Source organism: Hemiscyllium ocellatum, unplaced genomic scaffold, assembly GCF_020745735.1.
Source record: "Hemiscyllium ocellatum isolate sHemOce1 unplaced genomic scaffold, sHemOce1.pat.X.cur. scaffold_1074_pat_ctg1, whole genome shotgun sequence".
Taxonomy (NCBI): Eukaryota; Metazoa; Chordata; class Chondrichthyes; order Orectolobiformes; family Hemiscylliidae; genus Hemiscyllium; species Hemiscyllium ocellatum.
In genome coordinates, this window is record NW_026867666.1 from 50,550 (window position 1) to 73,322 (window position 22,773).

At 45.2% G+C, this 22,773-nt stretch overlaps 1 long non-coding RNA gene across 1 annotated transcript in view; it reads left to right on the forward strand.

The window, feature by feature from the left end:
• The first annotated feature begins 378 nt into the window (after positions 1–378).
• Positions 379–22,773, forward strand: part of LOC132809336 (uncharacterized) — a 32,759-nt gene continuing 10,364 nt past the window's right edge. The window contains exons 1-2 of the long non-coding RNA XR_009642260.1: positions 379–407; positions 16,634–16,737. This is a non-coding gene — a long non-coding RNA (uncharacterized LOC132809336). The remainder of the gene's footprint in view (positions 408–16,633; positions 16,738–22,773) is intronic.

Consider the following 22,773-nt stretch of genomic DNA (forward strand, 5'->3'; position numbering starts at 1 on the left):
CTTATGTTATACATTTCTCCCTCACTCGTGACTTGGAGGTGCTAGTGTTGGATTAGGATGGACAAAATTAAAATACACAGAACACCAGGTTATAGTCCAACAGGTTTATTTGGAAGCACTAGCGCTGCTGCTGCGTCATCAGGTGGTTGTGTGTTTTTAACTTTGTCCCTCACCCTTGTAACTTATGAACAGCAACAAAAGCCAGGAAGCAGTGCGCATGCTCCAGGCAACAAAGATCCCCGGATGATTGATGTCAGCGGCGGACCAATGGAAGGACAGGGGCGGGGCTGGAGGACCTGGCGAGGCGGTTGGCCCTCCGACCAATCAGAGTGAATGAGAGGCGGGACTTGATTATACCACGTGATCATCCTCGCGGCCAGGGCAGATGTGCGGGCGAGGAGCTGTCGGTAAGGAAAGAAATAAACAGCAGCAAGCGGGAGGGAAATGATGTTGGTCTGGGCTGAGAGGTTTTGCGAACATTTGGTGCACATCGGAAAAGACAAATTTGAAACTTACAGTCTCGTTTTTGCAGTAAACCGGAAAATGCCTAATTTCGCGATTGACTCGAGTAAGCGCCGCCATCTTTATTCGGGGCAACGATTCACTGGACACGTGCAGCCGCCATCTTTGTAGGGGGCAAAGTTCAGAGGGGAGTATGTGCAGCTCTCCCTGATAGAGAGTCATAGGGCAGGATTTACACAGAGCACATTCACACCCAGGGAAATGGATTTTTGTTTTTCTCTCTGGATTTGTTTCGTCATTCATGTAAATGATTTGGATGTGAATAAAGGCGGTACAGTTAGTAAGTTTGCAGGTGACACCAAAATTGTTGGTATTGTGGTCAGTGATAAAGGTTGTCTCAGAATACAATGGGATATTGATCAGATGGGCCAATGGGCTGGGGAGTGGCAGATAGGGTTTAATTTAGATAAATGTGAGGTGCTGCATTTTAGAAAAGCAAATCAGTGCAGGACTCACCCTGAATTGTAAGGTCTTGGAGAGTCTGTTGAACAAAGAGACCTTGGAATGCAGGTTTATAGTTCCTTGAAAGTAGAGTCACAGGTAGATAGGATAGTGAAGAAGGCATTTGGTATGCTTCCCTTTATTGGTCAGAGCATTGAGTAAAGGAGCTGGACAGGACATTGGTTAGGTCACTTTTGGAATATAGTGTGCAATTCTGGTCTCCCCCTTATCAAAAGGAGGCACTGAAACTTGAAAGGCTTGAGAATTGATTTTCAAGGATGTTGCCAGGGTTGGAGGATTTGAGTTGCAGGGAGAGGCTTAATAGGCTGGGGCCATTTTCCCTAGAGTGTCCATAGGCTGAGGTGTGATGTTGAAGAGGTTTATATAATCGTGAGGGGCATGGATAGCGTAAATAGACAATGTGTTTACCCTGGGGTGGTGGAGCCCAGAACTAGAGGATATAGGTTAAGGGTGTGAGGGGAAAATTCAGCAGGAACCTAACAGTCGACAAAAATTGTAATATTTCAAAGACATTTGAATAGGAAGGGTTCAGAGGGATGCCGGCCAAGTGCTGGCAAATGGGAATAGATTATGTTCGAATATCTGGTTGGTATAGATGGGTTGGACTGAAGAGTTTGTTTCGATGCTAGACATCTCTGACTGTGGGATCATAAAAGTGAGCACTACTCTGATTGGCCTCTGAGCTCCTTGATGACCACTTGTTGATTATCTAGCTTCCTCAGTGTCTCGTGTGTATTTTTGCTCTGTTTAGTATTTTATGATTACGTTCACAGACATTTCTGGAAATGAATTGTCCGCTGCTGCCCGGCTCCTGACCATATTACAGAGGAGGTAGTACTGGATGTCTTAAATCGTATCGAGGTGGATAAATCCCTGGGAGCTGTTAAGGTGAATCCCAGACATTTGTGGAAAGCTAAGATAATGATGGTAGCGCCCCTCTGAGATTTTTATATTGTCATTGGTGACAGGTGCTTGAAGACATGTGCCATTATTTAAAAAGGTGGTAAGGAAAGGCCAGGGAACAAGAGAACAGTGAGCCTGAGGTCATTGGCAGGCAAATTGTTGGAAGGGATTCTGAGGGGCAGGATTTACATGTATTTGGAAAGACAGGGAATGATTAGGGATAGTTAACATGGCTTTGTGTGTGGGAAATTCTCTCTGTCGAACTTGATTGAGTTTTTCTGATGACGTGACAAAGATGATTGATGAAGGTAGATTGTGGACGTTGTCTGTATGGATACTAAATGATGTTCCACAAAGCAGACTGGTTAGCAAGGTTAGATAACATGAAATGTTGGGAGAACTAGCCATTTGGATACAAAACTGGCTTGAAGGTAGGAGGCAGAAGGTGGTGAAAGAGGGTTGCTTTGTGGACTGGAGGCCTGTGAGCAGCACTGTGCTGAAGAAATGGATATTGGGTGCTTAAATAATTGACTTGAATGTGAATATATGAGATATGGTCAGTAGGTTTACAGAAGACACCAAAGTGGGGGTGTAGTGGACAATGAAGAAGGTTAGTTCAGAATGCAACAGGATCTTGACCAGTTGGGCCATGGGGGCGAGGAATGGCAGATTGAATTCAGTTTAGACAAATGTAAGCAGTTAGATTTTGGAAAGGCAAATCAGGGCAGGACTTATGCACTTAATGGTAAAGTCCTTGGGAATGTTGCTGAACATAGAGACCATGGAGTGCAGCTTCATTGTTCCTTGAAAGTAGAGTCGCAGGTAGGCAGACTAGTGAAGGTAGTGTTTGGTATGCTTATATTTATTGGTCAATGCATTGAGTACAGAAGCTGGGATGTCATATTGTGGCTGGACAGGACATTGATTACGCCATTTCAGGAGTTCTGTTTTAAGTTCAAAATTCCCTGTTCTGGGAAGGATGTTGTGAATCTTGAAAGAGTCCAGACAAAATTTACAAAGACTTTGCTAGGGTTGGAGGATTTGGGCTACAGGGAGAGGCTGAATAGGCTGGGGTTAATTTCCCTGGAGAGTCAAAGACTGAAAGGTGACTTCATGTAGATTTATAAAATCATGAGGGGCGTGGATAAGGTGAACAGCCAGGGTCTTTTCCCCCCAGGTTAGGTGGGTTCAAAACAAAATCGCATTGGCTTATATTGAGAGGGCAACGATTTAAAACGGATCTAAGGGGCAAAGTTTTCAAGCTGTGTGTGGTGTGTGTGTGGAATGAGCTACCATATGATGGAGTGGAGGCTGAGACAATTACACCATTTGAAAGGCATCCGATTGGGTACATGAATAGGGAGGGTTTCCAATGATACGGACCAATTCCGGGCAAATGGGGCTCCATTTGTTGAGGATTCCTGGTTGGCATGGACACATTGGACCAAAGGTCTGTTTCTGTGCTGTACATCTCTATGACATTAATAAATGAAAATAAGATGTGTTCCTCTTTTGTGGAGAGCTCGCAGAAGCACAGATAATTGTCCTTGGAGCTGAGAAGGTTAAGCAGTGATTTTGACCAGGTGCACATTTGTTTCTAGGATATTTAATTTGCAGAGAGAGGGGAATTGTTAACAATGTCACAATTTTAGTAACTATTTTCAGGTAATTGGTAAATAATGTATGAATATGTGAACATTATTTTATTCAGTACGGTCTGAGCATCTGGAACAGTCTGAATGGCAGATGGACAGACTCAGCAGTTGTTCATAAACAGATTTGGAATTTTACTTTTTAAGGGAAGATTTGAGGGGGTTGGGCAAACGGGAAGGGAATTGGGACAGATTTGCAGCATCTCCAGAGGGAGAGAGTACAGCCCCAATGGGCTGAATAGCCCCCAGCCCCTGTGCTCTGTGATACTGCCCCATTGACTGTGAATGATGGAGATCATCCCAGGGCAGAGATACCATAAGACACAGGAGTGGAAGTAAGGCCATTCGGCCCATCGAGTCCACTCCGCCATTCAATCATGGCTGATGGGCATTTCACCTCCACTTACCCGCATTCTCCCCGTAGCCCTTAATTCCTCGAGACAACAAGAATCTATCAATCTCGGCCTTGAAGACATTTAGTGTCCCGACCTCCACTGCACTCTGTGGAAATGAATTCCACAGGCCCACCACTCTCTGGCTGAAGAAATGTCTCTGCATTTCTGTTCTGAATTGACCCCCTCTAATTCTAAGGCTGTGTCCACGGGTCCTAGTCTCCTCGCCTAACGGAAACAATTTCCTAGCGTCCACCCTTTCCAAGCCATGTATTATCTTGTACGTCTCTATTAAGTCTCCCCTCAATCTTCTAAACTCCAATGAATACAATCCCAGGATCCTCAGCCGTTCCTCATATGTTAGACCTGCCATTCCAGGGATCATCCGTGTGAATCTCCGCTGGACACGTTCCAGTTCCTGAGGTGTGGGGACCAAAACTGGACACAGTACTCCAAATGGGGCCTAACCAGAGCTTTATGAAGTCTCAATAGCACATCTCTGTTTTTATATTCGAACCCTCTTGAGATAAGAGACAACATTGCATTCACTTTCTTAATCACAGACTCAACCTGCATGTTTACCTTTAGAGAATCCTCGACTAGCACTCCCAGATCCCTTTGTACTTTGGCTTTACGAATTTTCTCACCGTTTAGAAAGTAGTCTATGCTTTTATTCTTTTTTTCCAAAGTGCAAGACCTCACACTTGCTCATGTTAAATTCCATCAGCCATTTCCTGGACCACTCTCCCAACCTGTCTAGATCCTTCTGTTGCCTCCCCACTTCCTCAGTATTACCTGCCTGTCCACCTAACTTCGTATCAGAGAGGGAGGATCCCACCACTCACCTGACAATGAGCCCTGATGATTGATGTCAGCGCAGGCCAATAGGACCAGAGGGCAGTACTGGAGGACTAGGTCATCCCAGTTTGTCGTCCAACCAATCTTAGTGAATGAGGGCATCGTTAAGGTTGGAACTAAAGAAAGGCACATATGGCAGAGATTTGAGAAACTGGAGGACATGAGATAGGGAGCGTTCTGTGGCTGGTGAGGAATTATGTAAATAAGGAAGAATTGTGAGGCTGGATGAGGTGAAGTGATCGGGAGATTTGAGGATGGAGGAATTTAAGAGTTAGTGAGAATTACAGTCATAATGTTATACAGCAAGGAAACAGGCCCTGTGGTCCAACCAGTCCATGCCGACCATAATTCCAAACTGAACTAATTGTACCTGCCTCCGCTTGGTCCACATCCATCCAAATATTTCCTATTTATGTACTTATCTGAATGTCTTTTAAATATTGTCATTGTATTCACAGCTACCACTTCCTCTGGAAGTTCATTGCACCTGTGTAATTTTTAAAAAATCCTTAATGTCTTTTCTCAAACCTTTCTCATCTCTTCCCAAAATGAATGCATACGAGTTTTGAATCTCCCTCTCCCCCGACCATTCACATTATCTAAACCCTTTCTGATTGTATAAACCTCTCATAAGGTCACCCCTCAACCTTCTATACTCCAGTGAAAAATTTCCCAGCCTATCTAGTGTCTCCTTAGAACACAATCCCACCATTAATGGAAACATCTGAACCCGCTCCGATTTAATGATATCCACCCAATACAGCGCAACCAGAACTGGGCACAGTATTCCAGAAGAGGCCTCCCCAACATCCTGTACAACCTCTACATAACGTCCCAACTCCTATTGTCAAAAGTCTGAGCAATGAAGGTAAGTGAGCTGAACACTTTCATAACCAGCCTGTCCACATGTAACACAAACTTCAAAGACGTGAAGCCCTCGGACTCTTTGTTCCATATCACTACTCGAGGCCTGAATTTTAATGAGTGTAAGTCCTGCCCACGTTTGTTTTATCAAGGTGTAATATTTTGCATTTATTCCAATCCAAAAAAAAGCTTTTGAGTACAAAGGCAGTAGGAGTATAATTAAGACGGAAATCAGAAGGCAAAAAGGGAACGTGAGTTAGCTTTGGAAAATAGGTTTAAGGGTATTCCAAAGTGCTTTTATAAATGTTTAAGAACAAAAGGCTAACTAGGGAGAAAACAGAGACCCTCAAAGATCAGCAAGGCAGCCATTGCGAAGGATGGGATAGGAAAACAAGGATCTTGTGAGGGAGCCGTGGTTTAATAAGGAATTGGAATCCCTTGTTAAAGGGAAGAGGGCGGCCTATGTAAAGATGCGGTGTGAAGGCTCAATTGGGGCGATTGAGAGTTATAAGGTAGCCAGGAAGGATCTGAAGAGAGAGCTAAGAGCAGCAAGGAGGGGACATGAAAAGTCCTTGGTTGGTAGGATTAGGGAAAACCCAAAGGCTTTCTATAGGTATGTCAGGAATAAAAGAATGACTAGGGTAGGAATAAGTCCAGTCAAGGATAGTAGTGGGAAGTTGCGTGTGGAGGCTGAAGAGATTGGGGAGACAGTGAATGAATACTTTTCGTCAGTATTCACTCAGGAACAAGACATTGTTGCCGGTGTGAATGTTGAGTCACAATTAATTAGAATGGATGGCTTTGAGGTATGTAGGGAAGAGGTGTTGGAAATTCTGGAAAGGGTGAAAATAGATAAGTCCCCTGGGCCTGATGACATTTATCCTAGGATTCTCTGGGAAGCAAGGGAGGAGATTGCAGAGCCATTGGCCTTGATTTTTATGTCCTCGTTGTGTACAGGAATAGTGCCAGAAGACTGGAGGATAGCAAATGTGGTTCCCTTGTTCAAGAAGGGGAGTAGGGATAACCCTAGTAACTATAGGCCAGTGAGTCTCACTTCTGTTGTGGGCAAAGTCTTAGAGAGAATTGTAAGGGATAGGATTTATGAACATCTGGAGAGGAATAATGTGATCAAGGATAGTCAGCATGGTTTTGTGAAGGGCAGGTCGTGCCTCACAAACCTTATTGAATTCTTTGAGAAGGTGACTAAGGAGGTGGACGAGGGTAAAGCAGTAGATGTGGTGTATATGGATTTTAGTAAGGCATTTGATAAGGTTCCCCATGGTAGGCTACTGCAAAAAATACGGAGGTATGGCATTGAGGGTGTGTTGGAGGTTTGGATTAGGAATTGGCTGGCTGGAAGAAGACAGAGGGTAGTAGTTGATGGTAAAGGTTCATCTTGGAGTGCAGTTACTAGCGGTGTTCCGCAAGGATCTGTTTTGGGACCATTGCTGTTCGTCATTTCTATAAATGACCTGGAGATGGGGCTAGAAGGTTGGGTGAGCAAGTTTGCAGATGATACGAAAGTCGGTGGAGTTGTTGACAGTGAGGAAGGATGTGGCAGGTTACAGCGGGATATAGATAAGCTGCAGAGCTGGGCAGAAAGGTGGCAAATGGAGTTCAATGTAGCTAAGTGTGAAGTCATTCACTTGGTAAGAGTAACAAGAAGATGGGGTACTGGGCTAATGGTGGGATACTTGGTAGTGTGGATGAGCAGAGGGATCTTGGTGTCCATGTACACAGATCTCTGAAAGTTGCCACCCAGGTAAATAGTGCTGTGAAGAAGGCATATGGCGTACTGGCTTTTATTGGTAGAGGAATTGAGTTCCGGAGTCCTGAGGTCATATTTCAGTTGTAAATACTCCAGATGCGGCTGCACCAGAGTTTAGTGTGCAGTTTTGGTCGCCCTACTATAGGAAGGATGTGGAGGCACTGGAACGGGTGCAGAGGAGCTTTACCAGGATGTTGCCTGGTATGGTAGGAAGATCGTATGAGGAAAGGCTGAGGCACTTGGGGCTGTTTTCATTGGAGAAAAGAAGGTTTAGGGGTGACTTGATAGAGGTGTGCAAGATGATTAGAGGTTTAGATAGGGTTGACCATGAGAACCTTTTTCCACGTATGGAGTAAGCTATAACGAGGGGACATAACTTTAAATTACAGGGTGGTAGGTATAGGACAGATGTTAGGGGTAGATTCTTTACTCAGCGGGTTGTGAGTTCATGGAATGCCCTGCCAGTAGCAGTGGTGGACTCTCCCTCTTTATCAGCATTTAAACAGGCATTGGATAGGCATATGGAGGTTATTGGGCTAGTGTAGGTTTGGTGGGCTTGGATCGGCACAACATCGAGGGCCAAAGGGCCTGTACTGTGCTGTATTTTTCTATGTTCTATGTTCTAAGTATTTTGCATCTGCGTTTACTATGAATAAGTGCATGAGAGATATAGAATGTGGGTAAATAAATGATGACATCTAGAAAAATGTCCATATTACAGAGGAGGAGGTGCTGGATGAATGGCTAAGGAGCTGAAGCAGGGGAAAATGATTCACATTTTTGGATCATTGTAATCTCCTCTGGAATAGAGTTGACCTGCATAAGGATGGTTTGTACCTGATTTGGAAGGTGTCTAACATCCAGGCACGGAGATTAGTTAATGCTACTCAGGAGACATTAAACCAGTGAGGAGTGGATGTGATACCAAACAGATAGTGAGGAAAGAGTATGTCTGAGGCTGGTACAGTTCAGAGGTCAAATAGTCAAGGTAGGCAAGGGCAAGGCACAGAATGAGGTGGGACTGAACATTTACACTGCATTTATTTCAACGCAAGAGGCCTGACAGGGAAGGCAGATGAGCCGAGGGTATGATGGTTTTTAACATGGGACTGGGATATCATAGGTATTACAGAAAGATGGCTCAGGGATGGATCGGACTGGCAGCTTATTGTTCTGAGGTATAGATGATATAGGAAGGATAGAAAGGGGGACCGAGAGAGGAGGAGTGGAGTTTTTGATTAGGGATAGCATTATAGTTGTGCTTAGGGAGGATATTACCGGAGTATGTCCAGTGAAGTTATTTGGGTGGAACTTGGAAATAAGAAAAGGATGATCCACCTTATTGGGGTTAACTGCGTGGGTTTCATCCGGGTGCTCTCGTTTCCTCCCATTGTCCAAAGATGTGCAGGGTAGGTTGGCTTATTCAGGCTGAATTGCCCACAGTGTTCAGGGATGTGCCGATTGGTGGATTATCCAGGCTGAATTACCCACAGTGTTCACGGATGTGCAGGTTAGGTGGATTATCTAGGCTGAATTGCCAATTGTGTTCAGGTTGGGTGGATTATACGGGCAGAATTGCCCATAGTGTTCAGTGATGTGTACGTTGGGTGACCCTGGGACATGCAACGTTACAGGTGAAAGTTAGGCGGCTCTGAGGGTCAGTATAAATGTGATGGGCCAAATGGTCTCATTCCACACTGTCGGGATTCGCTGATAATTCTACTAGTTTTAAAATAGTTAGAGAAAATGATAGACCAGATCTAATTGTTAAGTTTCTAAATTGGACAAAGACCAATTTTGATGGCACAAGGCAAGAACTTGCAAAATTTGTTTTCGGGAGGTTATTCCCAGGGAAAGGGATGGCTGGAAAGTGGCAACATAAGAACATAAGGAATAGGAGCAAGAGTCAGCCACCTGACCGCTCAAGCCTGCTCTGCCATTCAATAAGATCAGGGCTGATCTTTTCATGGCCTTAACTTCACTTTCCTGCTCTCTCACCATAACCTTGAATTCCTCTCATTTTCCCAAATCTACCTTTTGCCTTAAAGGCATTCAAGTTGATAACATCAAATGCTGCACTCGGCAGGGAATTCCACAGATTCACAACCCTTTAGCTGAAGAGGTTCATCCTGAACTCAGTCCTAAATCTGCTCCCCCTTATTTTGAGGTAACGTTCTGTAGTTTGATCCGCTCCCCCCCCCCCCCCCCAGTGGAAGTAGCCTCCCTGCTTCTGTCTTATCTACTCCCTTCATAATTTTATTTGTTTCCACTCCAACCTCCCATTCTTCTAAATGACAATGAGTATAGAATCAGTTTTCTCAATCTCTCCACATATACCAACCCTCTCAACTCCCAACTCAAACTAGTGACCCTCCTCTGTACTCCCTCCAGTGCCAGCACATCCTTGTTAATGTAAGGGCACCAAACCTGTACACAGTACTCCAGGTGTGGCCTCACCAACACCCTGTACAGCTGCAGCATAACCATCCCTCTAGCAATGAAGGACAATATTCCCTTCACTGCCTTAATTACCTGCTGCACCTGCAAACCAGCTTCCTGTGATTCATGCACAAGGACACCCAGCTCCCTCTGCACAGCAGCATGCTGCATGTTTACACCATTTCATCATCCAGTTTGCTGTTAGTATGACAAAAATGGATGACCTCACATATGCCAACATTGTACTCCATCTACCAGATCCTTACCCACTCACGTAAGCTCTCTGTATCCCTGTGCAAACTTAGTGGCCTTTGCAGACATTGCTTTACCTCATCTTTGTATCAAATGTGAACTCTGACACCGTACACTTGGTCCTCAACTCCAAAACATTTGTGTAAATTGCAAACAGTTGTAGTGTCAACACTAATCCAAACACCCATTTATCCCCATTCTTTATTATGTTGGTGAACCGATCCTGTATCAATGATAATACATTACCCATAATGCTGTGCATCTTTACCTTTTACAGCAGCCTTTTGTTTGGCAACTTATCCAATACCTTCTGGAAATCCAGGTACACCACCTCCACCGGATTCCCCTTGTTCAACGCGCTCGTCATGTCCTCAAATAATTCCAGTAAATGTGTCAAACATGTCTTGCCTTTTATGAATCCATGCTGTGTCTGGTCAATAGGACAGTGTCTACCCAGATATCTTGCGACTACTTCCTTGAGAGATTCAAGCATTTTCTCCACGACAGAAGTTAAGCTAATGGGTCCTTTTTAAAAAATAGTGGCACCACATTTGCAGCTTCCAATCGGTCAGAACCATCCCAGAATCCAACAAATTTTAGTGAATTATCGCGGGTGTATTTGCTATTCCGCCCCCCACCCCCCATCCCCCCATCATCTCTTTTATTCTCTGGGATGCATTCCATCAGGGCCAGGCGACCCATCTACCTTTAGGCTGGTACCTTTCCCAACATTACCTCTTTACTGAGAATGATTGTTTCTCTGTCCACATCTGCCATTGCCTCCATAGACCTGCGACAATGAGAGTATATAGACAGTATGTTCCTGTTAAGGCCAAGGCTGGTAGGTGTAGGGAATGCTGCCTGTCGAAAGAAATTGAGGGCGTGGTCAAGAGAATGAAGGAGGCATATGGGAGGTACAGAGAGCTGTATTTGTGTGACTCCCTAGAGGAGTATAGGGGCAGTAGGAGTATACTTGAGGTAAACCAGGAGGGCAAAAAGGGACATGAAATAGCTTTAGGAAATAGGTGTAAGGAGAATCAAAGCGATTCTACAAATACACTAAGGACAAATGAGTAACCAGGCAGAGAATAGGTACCCACAAAAATCATCAAGGCTGTCTGTGGAACCGCAGGAGGTGGAAGAGATTCTATATGAGATTCTTTTACTAAAAGAGGATGTGGCAGCTAGTGTGTTTGGAAAAATAAATAGTGATAACTTGACAAGTGTCCATATTACAGAGGATGACTTAAAAAGCATAAAGGTGGATAAATCCCTGGGACCTGCTCAGGTGTAACCCAGAACTTTGTGGGAATCTAGGGAAGTGTTTGCTGGACCCCTCGCTGAGATATTTGTGCCATTAATAGTCACAGGTGAGGTGCTGGAAGATGGGCGCCATAATTTGAGAAAGGTGGGAAGGAAAGGCCAGGGAACAATAGACCGGTGAGCCTGAAGTCAGTGGAAGAGAAGTTGTTGGAAGGGATTCTCATGGACATGATTTACATGTAATTGGAAAGGCAAGAAATGATTAGGGAGAGGTAGCAAGGCTTTGTACATGGAAGTCACTAATGTGAACTTCAGGAAGACACAAGGTTCTACATAGCAGGCTGGTGAGCAAGTTAGACACTGTAGAATACAGGGAGAACTAGCTATTTGGATACAGAATTATCTAGAAGGTCATAGAGTCATAGAGATGTATAACATGGAAACAGACCCTTCAGTCCATACTGTCCATGGTAACCACTTACCTCAACCCAATCTAGTCCAACCTGCCAGCACCCAGCCCATATCCTTCCAAACCTTAATAATCATATATCCATCGAGATGAATTTTCAATGTTGCAATTGTACCAGCCTCCTCCACATCTTCTGGCAGCTGATTACATGCACGCAGCACCCTCTACATGAAAATGTTGCCCCTCAGGTCTCTTTCATATCTTTCCGCTCTCACCCTAAACCTATTCCCTCTAGTTCTGGAATTCCCCCACCCAAGAGAAAAGACTTTATCTATTTGTCCTATCAACACCCCTCATGATTTTATATACGTCTATAAGGACACCCCTCAGCCCCCGACGCCCCAGAGAAAACAGCCCCAGCCTGGTTAGACTCTCCATATAGCTCTAATCCTCCAACACTGGCAACATCCTTGTAAATCTTGTCTGAACCCTTTCAATTTCACAACATCCTTCTGATAGGAAGGAGACCAGATTTGCACGCAATATTCCAAAAGTGGCCTTTTGGAATATCCAATGTTCTGTACAGTCTTATCATAACCTCCCAACTCCTGTACTCAATACTCTGACCAATGAAGGAAGGCATACCAAACACCTCCTTCATTATCCTCTCTACCTACGACTTCACTGTCAAGGAGCTATGAACCTGCACTCCAATTTCTCTTTGTTCAGCAACACTCCTCAGGACCTTACCATCAAGTGTATCAGTTCTGCTAAGATTTGCTTTCCCAAAATGGAGCACACCACAATTACCTAAATTAAACTTCATCTGCCACTTGTCAGCTCATTGGCCCATCTGATCAAGATCCTGTCGTATTCTGAGGTAACCTTCTTCGTTGTCCACTACACCTTCAATTTTTGTGTCATCTGCAAACTTGCTGACTGTACCTCCTATGTTCATATCCAAATCACTGGTCACAGGCCTCCAGTCTGAAAAACAACCCTCCTCCACCACCCTCTGTCTTCTGCCTTTCTGCCAGTTCGGTATCCAAATGGCTAGTTGTCCCTGTATTCCATGAGCTCTAAGCTTGCTCAACAATCAGGGTAGTAGTGGAGGGAACAGTAGTTGAAAAAATGTTGTATATCGTGCAAATACCTGTAATCAGCTTTGACAAAGGGTCAGTTAGACTCGAAACGTCAGCTCTTTTCTCTCCTTACAGATGCTGCCAGACCTGCTGAGATTTTCCAGCATTTTCTCTTTTGGTTTCAGATTCCAGCATTCGCAGCATTTTGCTTTTATCCAGTGTTTAACGCATTGCCATCTCTCTTCCAGGAATGCCTACCCTGAAAATGTATTGCTGTTCTCTCCGACAGGATTTTCGTTTGTCTCTCTACCCCCGTCCATCTTCACTGCTTTCCTTTTCTCTCTGTGTTGGACAAGTTATTTACTCAGACTCACTTCCACAGCCATATTTCCTTCCTCAGTGACTGTCTTCGCCTCTGACTTAGTCCACGTGGATTTCAGTTCAGATTCCATCCTGCATGCAGCCTCCAGGCTTATAGGTACTTGCACGATATACAACATTTTCCCAACTGTTCTCGCCACATCCTAAAAGCCACACTCAGGGCCATGCACCACTCAGCTTTGACAAAGGGTCAGTTAGACTCAATGTCAGCTCTTTTCTCTCCTTACAGATGCTGCCGGACCTGCTGAGATTTTCCAGTATTTTCTCTTTTGGTAGTAGTGGAGAGTTGCTTTTCAGACTGGAGGCCTGTGTGAGAAACATGCTGTCAGGACGGGTGCTGGGTCCACTGTGTTTTGTCATTTATATCAATGATTTCTATGTGAATATATGAGGTCTGGTTAGTAAGTTTGCAGTAGACACCAAAATTGGAGGTGTAATGGACAGTGAAAAAGGTTACCTCAGTACAATGGGACTTCAATCAAATGGGCTAAGGAGGGGCAGATAGATTTAATTTAGATAAATATGAGGTTCTGCATTTTGGAAAAGCAAACCAGGGCAGGACTTGTACACTTAATGGGGAGGTCCTGGGGAGTGTTGCTGAACAAAGAGACCTTGTAGTGAAGGTTCACAGTTGCTTGAAAGTGGAATTTTAGGCAGGATAGTGAAGAAGGTGTTTGGTGCACTTGCCTTTATTGGTCAGTGCATTGAGTATAGGAGTTGCAGCATTATTTTACGGCTGTACAGGGCATTGATTCGGCTACTTCTCAAATTCTGCTTTCAGTCCTGGTCTCCCCACTACACGAATGATTTTGCGAAACTTGAAAGGGTTCAGAAAAAGTGCACAGAGATGTTGCCATGGTTGAGAGTTTGAGATATAGGGAGAGGCTGAATTGGAAGGTGCTGATTTCCCCTGGAGCATCGGATGCTGAAAGGTGACCTCAGTGGTTGATACACTCGTGAGGGACATGGTTAGAGTGAACAGCCAGGGTCTCTTTTTCCCATGTTAGGTGGATCCAAAACCAGAGAGCACAGACTTTGAAGGTGTGAGGGAAAAGTGTGGAGGCTGGTACAATGCAATATTTAAAAGGCATCTGATTGGATATGTGATTAGGCAAGGTTGAGAAGGATATGGCCCCTGTGCTCAGTGATACTCCCGCATTCACTGTGAATGATGAAGCTCATCACAGGGCAGAGCCGTAGAGATGTACACGATGAAAACAAACCTTTTGATTAAACTGATCTATGCCTACCAGATATCCCAACCTAATCTACTCCCATTTGCCAACACTTGGCACATATCCGTCTACACCTTTCCCATTCATATACCCATCCAGAGGCCAAATGGTATAATTGTACCAACCTCCTCCACTTCCCAACAGAAGATTCCATCCACGCACCAACCTCATTGTGAAAGAAATTGCACCTTGGATCTCCTTTAAATCCTTCCCGTCTCATCATAAACCTATGCCCTCTCGTTCTGGAACCCCAGGGAAAAGACCTTGTCTATTTATCCTATCCATACCCCTCATGATTTTATAAATCTCTATTAGGTCACCCTTCAGGCTCTGATGCACCTGGGAGGATCCCACCACTCATGTCACAATGGGGCCTAGCTGATTGACACAGCTTCAGACCAATAGGATAGTTGGCGTGATCCTCCAGCCAATGGGAGTGAATGAGGGGTGTGACCATGAGCTTTGCAGGCACAGTGTCACTGTATTGGGGGGACTCAGTGTGAAGGGACTGGGAGAGAGATGCAGTTAGTATGGACTGGGAGGGTTGATAAACATTGTTTCAGTCTGCTAGACCTGAAATAGATACTCCGGGTAAATTAGAGTCAAAAGAACTGCAAATGCTGTAAATCACACACAACAACCAGAAGATATTGGGAAAGCTCCGCAGATCTGGCAGCATCCGTGAAGAGAAATCAGTTCGCATTTTGGATCCGGTGACCCTTCCTCAGGTACTGATGTTACTGAGAAAGCAATGTTGGTTTATATGCAGAAGGAAGGGGTTAGGGAGTAAATGACAGGGGGGATAGAGTCCAAAGAGAGAGATAGGAACTGTTGGACAAAGGAGTGGATAACAACCTGGCTGGGGGAGGGTGAATAGCTGTTTATGGGGACTGTTAGTGGCTAAACCATAGGTAGTGTGTAATGGCAGGCTATGTAATAACAAGGCCTGGCATGTCAGGTAGGGGGCAAAGAAACTAAGTCGTGGGAGAGCTCAGGACCTAACATTACTGAATTCGATGTTGAAGCCAGAGGATTTCATGGTCCCCGAGTGGGAGATGAGGTTTTGTTCTTCCAGCTTGCGTTAAACTGTGGCGCTGGAAAAGCACAGCAGGTCAGGCAGCACCCAATGAATTGGTGTGGGAAGTGGAGGAGATATACTGGAGAGTACTGTTGACCACATGGGAGGGGAAATTGCAGTCCTTGAAATCGGAAGCCATTTGGTATGTTCTGGAGTGTTCTGTCAGCTTGCATCAAGCTTCACTGGAACACTGCAGTAAGCATGAGACAGAGATGTTGGACAGGGAACAGACTTGTGTGTTAAAGTGACAGGCAACTGGAAGCTCAGGGTGTGTTTTGCAGCAGAACGTAGGTCATCAGGCGCCATTTCCACCACCGCTACTGAGATGCTACCAGGTTCCAGTCTCCTCCATTAACAGCTTTCCACCCTCCCATCCGGATCGTTATGCACTCCTTTGACTTTCCAAATGTTCCTGTCTCTCTTTGGTCCCTGTTCCCACCTATTATTTACTCTTTAACCCCTATCTCATGTAGTCCAAAGATGTGCAGGTTGGGTGAATTGATCCAGCTACATTTCCCGTAGTGTTCAGGGATGTGCATTAGTCCGGGCAAATGGAGAGTAATAGAGAAGGGAAATGGGTCTGGTCGGATAAAATTCGGAGGGTGGGTGTGGAATTGTTGGGCTGAAGGGCCAGTTTCCACGCTGTAGGGATTCTAATTTTCTCAGCTGTCATCGGTTCTGAGGAAGGGTCATGGGATCCAGAACGGCCCTTGGTGTTTGCAGGAGGAGGAAAGGAGACAGTGGCAGCAGAAACCTGATGAAATGTATCAGTGCAGACTGGGAGGGTTTAGTTATACTCTGTGCAGGTTGTTAGTCTGAATTAGAAACTCTTGGTCCCACGTTTGCAGCAAAGGGGAAGATGGCTTGGGCCTCAGGCAGTGAGAGGTCCTGGGTTATGGCCGCCGTCTTTATTTGGGGACAAGGTACAGCGAGGAGCATGCACGTGTCCTGGTTGGGGGCGGGGTGATTTGATGAGGAGCATTTACACATCAAACACATACCAAGAGAAGTGTTTGCCTTCACTATTCATCTTGCACTGACTGTGAGCTTTGTTTTGTGAATTCATTTTATAGGATATTGAGAATAATTGAGACTGGAATCTCAAAAACAATTTTCTACAGTCAGATGAGTCATCAGGATCTGAATACCATTGGCATTTAACTGTGGAAGGAGAAAGGTTTGTCTGTTCTGTTTGGGGGAAAATATCTCCAATATTTTCGTCAAGCAAATAGCAAAAAAATGTTCAAGTTCATTGTTGGATCATCCTTGGGGCTTGTGTTCAATTCTGGGCCATGCAGCTGTGGAAGGAGGTATTGGCCTGAGAGGGAGCACAGATTTATCCAAATTACACCTCGTCTCTTTGCAGGAACTGCCAGATTTAGTGCCAATCATCCACTTCATGATGTTTACCTGTATACACACTCCTTCCAATTCCCTACAAACTTCCCATTAAAATTCCTGATGGACTCAAATTCCAATACCTTTACAGGTGGAATGTTCCAGATTCTGACAACTGTCTGTTCATTCAGAAACTGCTGAGGTCCATGTTGACTCTGGGGTTACAAAGGGCTGAACTGAAAGATTAGATGCTGTTCCTGAGCTCCCATTGAGATGCATTGGAACAGGACAGGAGGCTGGGACTGTGCAGGTGTGAGCAGACAATGACAATGACAGGGCTGTACTGTGAGGGCTGCTTGGTCCAATGAGAGTGTTTTGGAGTTAGATGAAAACAGAGTGAGGTGAGACGGGGAGAAGGTGAAACTGAAACTCGGGTTTTTTTCAGGCCGTTCAGAAACTCACATGGTCCCAATGGGAGCAGCCAATTTGTAAGTGATACCTGCGGAGTATTTAAGTTTTTAAAGTATGATATATCAGCTTAAGTAAAGGTGTATTTTTAATTATAATGGACATGTTTGAAGTGAGGGAAGATTGTTCACTCATTTAAATTCTCTCAATGGGAGTAATGAGATGAATCTAGGGCAATGTTGTGACAGGAGACCTCAGACCCGTGGTGTGCTCCTCTTGTACAATGTGGGAAATAAGGGACACTTCCAGTGTCCCTGACGGCTATGTGTGCAGCAAGTGTGTCCAACTGTAGCTACTGGGAAACTGCTTTTCAGAGCTGGAGCTGTGAGTGTACTCACTGTGGAGCATCTGCAATACTAAGCATGTTATTGACAGCACGTTTAGGGAGTCAGTCACACTGCAGGTGATGGCTACACAGGCAGAAAGGGAATGGGTGACCATCAGATCAAGTAACAGGCTCAGGAAGGGAGTGCAGAAGTTCCCAGTGGTTATCCATTTGTCAAACAGATACTGTATAGCACTTCGGATTCTGTTTGGGGGGACCAGGTGGGTGGTCTCAGGAGACATCAGCAACAGCCAGGTTCATGACACCACAGATAGCTATGTTGCACAGAACGCGAGGAAAGAGAGGAAAAACGGCAATAGTGACTTGGGATTCAATGGTCGGGGTTAGGGTGGGCACTTCTGTGGCCAAAGACATGAATCCAGGATGGTGTGTGGAGCGTAAAGCCAGTGGTTGTAGAACACACAGATACCAACGACATCGCTAAACAAAGGGATCAGAGCCTGAAAGTTGGTTATAGAGAGATCAGGGATACAGTAAAACGTAGCTCCTGAAACGTAATAACATGAGACTTGCTCCCAGTGCCATTTGCTAGCGAGAGAGGGAAAAAGAGGGCAGATCAGCTGGATGTGTGGCTGGGGAAATGGTGTACCAGAGAAGGGTTTAGATTGTTCAGGGACTGGGACTGTTTCGGGATAGGTGGGACTTATACCACCCTGACAGGTTACCCCTGGGTAGAGCTGAGACAAATGTGGTGGGGGGCTTTTGCAGTTCCCTTGGTGAGGTTGTAACTAGTCTGGCAGGGCAATGGGAACTAAAGTGTAGGCTTAGATGGGTCAGATTCGGGTCAGGGAACGGGAGGTGGAATATTAGTGATGTCGTCAGCAGCTCAGAAAACCAAAGGAAAGGAGGATTAAACGAGGATTGAGTCCCTCTTCATCCATCAGTCCTGTCATCCCAGGAATCAGAGTCAATAAAGTCTGTCTCCAAGTGCTTCAGCAAAATGGTGGAAATCTAAAATAAAAACAAAACATGCTGGAGATCCTCAGCCGGTCTGGCATAATCTGAAATGGTGACAGGAGCAGGAAACACTGCAGCCTTGAAGAAGTATTGAGATGATCACACAGAACACTACAATATCGGTTACACGCTGAGTGCCAGAACGTGGGGCTAGAATGAATAGGTGCTTGATGACCAGCATGAATACGATGGGACTGGAAAGTTCATGTTTCGGGTCAGGACTATTCATCAGGACTGACAAAGGATCCCGACACAAAACATCAACCTTCCTGCTCCTCTGATGCTGCCTGACCTGCTGCACTTCCCCAGGTCCACATTGTATAGACTCTGACTTCCAGCATCTGCAGCCCTTAACTATCTCCACATCCCAGGACTCAGTCTGGTGACCCTTGTTTACTGTCTCTCAATGACCAGGAGAGCCTTCCTTGGGAAAGGGGAACCAAGGTGTATACAGTACTCCAGATGTGGTCTCACCAAGGCACTTCCAGAAAGGGATCCCTGCTCCTGTACTCGAATCCTCTCACTAGGAAGGTCACACATCATTTACATCCTCTACTGCTTCCCATCCTGCCTGCTTCTGAAAAGAGGGAGTCACAGAGAAATACAGAATAAAATGGGGTCAGAGTCTTTGGTATAAAACTGTTGAACACAATGCCCCCATCTTATCCATACCGGTCATCAGGCACACATGCCTGTTGTGGTCATCTAAAAGCTTCTGCAGTGTTTCCTACATCTGTCATCAATTCAAATGCTGCCTGACCTTCTGAGGATCTCCAGTACTTTTTGTTTTTATTGAAGATTTCCACCATTTTGCTGAGGCACTTAGGGTCATAGAGTTTTACAGCAAGGAAACAGACCCTTCAGTCTAACTCGTCCATATCAATCAGATATTCTACACTGATCCAATCCCATTTGGGAGAGTTAGCCTATATCACTCTGAACACTTTCTATTCGTGTGCCCCTCCAGACGCCTTTTAAATGTTGTAACCCTCCATGCATTCATTACTCCTCTGGCAGCTCATTCCAGACACACAGCAACCTCCGAGTGAAATGTTTGCCCCTCAGATCCCTTTTCACTCTTTCCCCTCTCACCTTAAACCTATTGCCCTCTAGTTTTGAACTCCCTGCCACTGGATGGAAACAAAGATCTTGACTGTTCATCCTGTCTGTGCTCCTCCATAAGGTAATCCCTCAGTCTCTGACGCTCCAGGGAAAAAGTCTCAGCCTATTCTGGTACTTGCATGGAATGAGCTGCCAGGATAAGTGGTGGATGCTGGTACAATTGCAACATTTAAGAGGCATTAGGATGGGTATATGAATGGGAAGGGTTTGGAGGGATATGGGCCGGGTGCTGGTAGGTGGAACTAGATAGGGTTGGGATATCTGGGCGGCATGGACGGGTTGGACCAAAAGGTCTGTTTCCATGCTGGACATCTTTATACTCTGACAATTCAGCCTCTCCCTTTAACTCCACAATCCGAACAATAACCTTGGAGATATTTTCTGAAACCCTTCACGTTTCGCAAAACAGGGTCATAGAGGTGTCTGGAATGGAAACAGACACAGAATTGAAGTCCACACAAATATACAGAGGGAGAATGTGCAAACACCACAGAGTGGAATCGAACCCGGGTCCTTTTGTTGATCACTGCACTGACCAATACAGGTCAGCGTAGCAAATGCAACCTTCAGCACCTGATCTCCCTGAAACTCTACTTCCGTGGAACTATGCAATTGTTCTGAGCTCTTCAGAAGGATTAAAGGGAATGGGGAGAAAGCAGGAACGAGTTGTAGATCTATAAAATAACTGTGTCTCCCTCCCCCACTCTTTTTGTCTCCCCCCTACTCATCACCCCCTCCCACAACATTGAGGGGAGAAGACCTTGTCTATTTAGCTTATCCCTGCCCCTCCTGATTTTATAAACCTCCTATAAGGTCACCCTTCAGCCTTTGTCGCTTCAGGAAAAACAGCCTATTCAACCTTGCCGTGTATTTCAAATCCTCCAATCCTGGTAACATCCATGTATTCCTTTTCTGACGCCTTTCAAGTATCACAGTATTGTTTTGATAGGAAGGAGACCAGACTTGCATGGAGTATTCCAAAAGTGGCCTAACTAATGTTCTTTGCAGACTCAATATGATCTTCCAACTCCTATCCTGAATGCTCTGACTATTAAAGGAAAGCATACTAAAAGCCTTCTTCACTATCTTCACCTGGGACTCCACTTTCAAGGAGCTCTGAACCTGCACTCCAAGGTCTCTTTGTTCCGCAATGCTCAGAGGACCTTACCATTAAGTGTATAAGACCTGCTAAGATTTGCATTTCCAAAGTGCAGCACCTCACATTTTTCTAAATTAAACTCCATCTGCCACTCCTCAGCCCATTTGCCCATCAGATTAAGGTCCCGGAGTACTCTGAGGTCACCTTTTTCATTGTCCACTACACCTCCAATTTTGGTGTCATATGCAACATTACCAATACCTCCTATGTTCACATCCCAATCGTTTATATAAATGATGAAAAGCAGTGGACCCAGCACCGAGCCTTGTGACACTCCACTGGTCAGTCTGAATGCAACCCTCCACCACCACACTCTGCCTTCTACCTTTGAGTCAGTTCTGTCTCCAAGTGGCTAGTTCTCCCTGTATTCCATGAGATCTAACCTTGCTAACTAGTCTACCATGGGGAACCTTGCCGAATGTGTTCTTAAAGTCCATGTAGATCATGTCCACCACTCTGCCCCCATCAATCATTTTTTTCTACTTCAAAAAAAAACATTCTAGTCCCATAAAACAGAACAGTACAGCACCCGAATACTCGGCCCACCATGTCTGTGCGGATCATAATGCTATTCCAAACTAATTCCACCTGCTTGTACATGGTCCATATCCCTGCCAACCCTTGCCTGCTTTGGTATCTGCCCAAATGCCTCTTGAACGTTGTGATTGTTTCTGCTTTTACCATCTGCCAGGAGAGTACGTTATAGTCACCTACCACCACCTTCACAAGAAACCTGCCTGACACAACTCCCTTTAAACTTTCACACATGTTGGAAATGCTCAGCAGGTCATGCAGCATCTGTCAAGAAAAATCAGCTAAAGTTTCGGGTCTTGTCACCTTTTCTCAGAAACGTTAACTCGAATTTCTCTTCACAGATGCCACAGATCTGCTCAGCTTTTCCAGAAACCTTTTTTGTCTTTATGGTTTACAGCATCTGCAGTTGCTTCGGTTTTGGTATGTTTTCCTTTATTGGTCAGAGCATTGTGGATAGGGGTTGGGAGGTCATATTGCGGCTGCACAGGACATTGGTTAGGCAACTTTTGGAATATTCCATGCAATTCTGGTCTCCTTCCTATCAATACGATATTCTCCAAACGGAAAGGGGTCAAAAAAGCATTGCAAGGAAGTTACCAGGGTTGGAGGATTTGAGCTACAGGAAGAGGCTGAATAAGCTTTTTCCCTGGAGCGTCAGAGGCTGATGGGTGACCTTATAGAGATTTATAAAATCAGGAGGGGCATGGATAGGGTAAATAGACAAGGTCTTTTCCTGTGGTGGGGAGTCCAGAACTAGAGGACAAGGGGGTGGGGTAGGGGGTAGGGGGAGACAGGGGAGTACAGTTGGGGGGTGGAGAAAGGGAGGTAAGTGGTCTGAGGAGACGGACAAGGGGGTGGGGGGCAGACGGTGCAACAGATTGGGAGAGGCGGGATGGAGAGTTATTTCATAGATCTGTACCTCAACCCTGTTCCTGTTTTCTCCCCATCCCCTGCAATCCCTCTGAAGTGCTCAGAACAACTGTATAGTTTCTGCAAAGTAGAGTTTCGGGAAGATCAGGTGTTGAACGTCGTATTTGGCACGCTGACCTTTATTGGTTAGGGCATTGATCAGTAAAGGGACTCTGGTTCGATTCCACGTTTTGTGTGGTGTTTGCACATTCTCCCTCTGTGTGTCTGCGTGAGCATCCTCTGGGTGCTCTGGTTTCCTCCCACAATCCAAAGATGTGGAATAGCTGTGGGAAATGCTCGGTTACATGGAAACTGTTTGATGGTTGGTAAGGTCTCAAGGGCCGAATGGCCTCTTTCAACACTGTAGGGATTCTGTTACT